The 3,112-nt window shown below is 45.4% G+C and overlaps 1 pseudogene; it reads right to left on the bottom strand.

The window, feature by feature from the left end:
* Window positions 1-598: 598 nt before the first annotated feature.
* Window positions 599-2,583, bottom strand: LOC114613646 (annotated as a pseudogene).
* Window positions 2,584-3,112: the final 529 nt, after the last annotated feature.

The following is a 3,112-nucleotide window of genomic DNA, read 5'->3' as shown; positions in this document are numbered from 1 at the left end:
ACATCTGTATCTTGTTTTAAAGCTAGAGTTACCTGTTAGCTAAGGGTTTAGATGAACACACAGCTCCTATGCCAGTTTCTCAGTGCCCTGATACTGCCAGTCCCTTGCTCTGTGAGGTTCAGGCTGTTCCTGCAGTGCCATCAGCCCCCATCTGTCTGCTGGGACACCCTACCAATGTGAACTTGCAGACCAGATATTAAAAAACAAAAACAAACAAAAAAACCAAACAGAAGTAGCAGAGTTCCCTTAATTTAGAAAAACTCATTATAGCTTTGCATTCAGAGCCAGGTGGAGGCTTAATACAAAATATCCATTTGTTCGGATAAATACATTTTCTATCCTGAAAAACATCAGACTTCTGTATCACCTCCAGTTAAGCACCAACCTAAAATAAGTTTTATATTATATAATTAAGTCCTGAAAAATACATTTTTTTCCAAGAGAGGGAAAATCCGACTCACAGAAGGAAGTAACTTGCAGGTATCCCATGGGCCCCACAGACACTGCAAGCTCCTAAAGAGCGGCTCATCCTGTACTGAGTGGGAGAGCTTCTTTCGGTGAATACAGCTCTTCCAGATCCCTCCCAGCCATCCAGCTTTCACTGAGGAGACTTGGGAGGAGTGTTCTGTTCCTTGTTCAGGCGCTAGCAGGCAGCTGGAGGAGAGGGTCAGCGCCCAGGCTGCCTCCCCTGATCTTTGGGGACCCCAGGAGTGGACTTAGAGCAGAGGGCTCTCTGTATCTCTCCACAGGCTCAGCAAGCTTCTCCTCCTTCCCACAGGCGACAGTGTTTGGCTTTTGTTCTTTTGAGGGTTGCAATGGGGAGGAGGAAGCAGGCTCTTTACTCCTTCTCTGACAGATCTCTGCATAACTGGGCTTTCGCAATTCTGTTGCTGCTCCATTCACCTGCACGGATTTACATGCAGTTGTAGTAGGAGTAGAAGGTTGTCTGTCCACACTGTGAGTTTCCCTCGGCTTTTCTGCCACCTTGGGGTCCTCCGGTAAACGGGCCGGGGAAGGGGAGCGTTCAAACGCTGCTGACACAGCACAGGGTGCTGGCATGGAGGGCTCTCTGGGTCCCGCTACAGGAACAGTGTTTGTGCTTGCATCTGTGCTGAGCTTTCTTTCCTTTGAAGATCCTATGATCAAGCTGGAAAGACTGTTTTCAAATAAGTCATCTGTCTTCAAATTGCCTGCAGCTCCAGGTCGTGGGGGGAAGTTGCACAGCCCCAGTTCGAAACTCGGTGATGGAGGCTTTGGTGGTGTTGGAGACTGCGACTGACTGCTTGTAAACTTCTCTTTTCTTCTGGTAACCAAAGGAGTTTTCCCTGCTTCTGGGAGGGTATTTTCTGAGTGATGTCAGGGGAGACGTGGCAGGTTTGAAGGTCGGAGATATAAACCCGTTTATAAATCCAGTACTTGGAAAAGGAGTTACCAAGGGTGGATCAAGATAACTATGTGTTGCTGACCATATCTTGGGAGTGATCAGGCTGTACAGAGGGAAGTGCTGCTGGGGGCTATACACTGGAGGTAAGTAAAATGATGTAGCATAACGCTGCTGTGTGTAAAGGTTCATGTCCAGAAATTGAAATCCATTCTTTGGTAAAAATGTGTTTATCGCTATTGCCTTTGCTTTTATCCTTGCCTTAATTGGCTTTCCTTGGAAAGTTCTGACTTCTTCTCGAAGGTATTTGTAAGCCTGCTGTGCATCAGCTTCTGTTTCAAAGGTAATAAACCAATTATCATTATAGGCAAATTCACAGTTTATAAATTTTGGTAAATTATCTCCTTTAAATAGTGCTTCTACTTCTTCCACAGGGGTAGATTCCGATATTTCACGCAATATTACTATGCACTGGTTTTGATTTGGCCTTACTTTCTCTCCCTTCTCATCCACTTGGACTAAAGGTAAAGATCTTAGCACTTCCACAATCAAATCTACATCAGTACTGAGTTTCTTGATATGGTCAAGGTTAGCTACCATTGTAATTGGCACATAATGATCACTGTCCATCAGGGATATAAGGTACATTTCACTGGCAAGATTCTCCCTAGATAAGCAGAATTCCAATTTTTTTTAAGTACTTCCAGAGGGTCTTCCTGGCTTTCTGGTTGAGACTCATTTCCTCCTGTATCGTTCTCAGCCAGCGGTTCATATTCTGAATGGTCCGGAGCCAGAGTGCTCATGTCTGTCTGCTCTACCTCCTGTGCATCCGGGAGCACTGCATTCTCACAACTTTTGTCACCATCACCATTGGCGTCCAATCCCTGCTGTCCGCAGTCTGTAGGATGACCAGGAGCCTCTTCCCACGCAGCATTCACACCAACAGCAGCACTACTTGCTTCCAAGTGGAACATATGAGTCCCCTATACTTTTTCATTAGGGTTTAGCTCTAAACCTTAGTTGTTGGGACCTGAGTCAAAGCTGGGAGGGAACTTGTTTGAGAAGAGGCTTGTGATATAGGACCATTCATCAGATGAGAGCTGTCCTTGCCCTCCTGGACTCGCTGTGCCTGAGGTTCAGCCACAACTTTAGCGTCCTGATCAGAAGTCATGGGCTCCACTGGAAAAGTATAATGCTAACCTCAGGACACTGTAAGATGCCTGCCCTGCCCCACCAGCCACCTGCGGGCTTCTCACCACAGCCCTGGTACCTGGGGAAGATGCAAAACAAGAGGGATGGCCAAGGAGGGAGAAGGCAAGAAAAGGCAGCACATGGCCAGGCCAGGCTTGAGACAGCAAAGAAGAGCTGGTGCGGGCTTGGCAGGGATGGCAGCTGATCCTTACTTTTTTGGGCAGGAAATATCTCAACCTTAAAGCTCCAGATCCCAAATGCTCCTTCCCCGACTTTGAATTTTATAGTCTTGTCAAATTATTAATTTAGACAATATCTGACTGCAGGAGACCACTGCATCTTCTTTGGTCTTCTTAAATATATTTTATTTGAAAGCCTTTAAAGTTCACTATAGTGGATGTGCATTCCCTGTTTTATTCTGACTACTAGGTTGTTCATCAACATACCCACTCCTTAACTTGAAATAATTTTTATAAAATTCTTACTCATTATAAATATCATCCCAGTAATTCTCCATATACCTATCTATTTAAAATGGAG

The sequence above is a fragment of the Grammomys surdaster genome, unplaced genomic scaffold, assembly GCF_004785775.1.
Source record: "Grammomys surdaster isolate TR1022 unplaced genomic scaffold, NIH_TR_1.0 126251, whole genome shotgun sequence".
NCBI classification, from domain to species: Eukaryota; Metazoa; Chordata; class Mammalia; order Rodentia; family Muridae; genus Grammomys; species Grammomys surdaster.
This window is presented reverse-complemented; position numbering and strand designations above follow the sequence as displayed.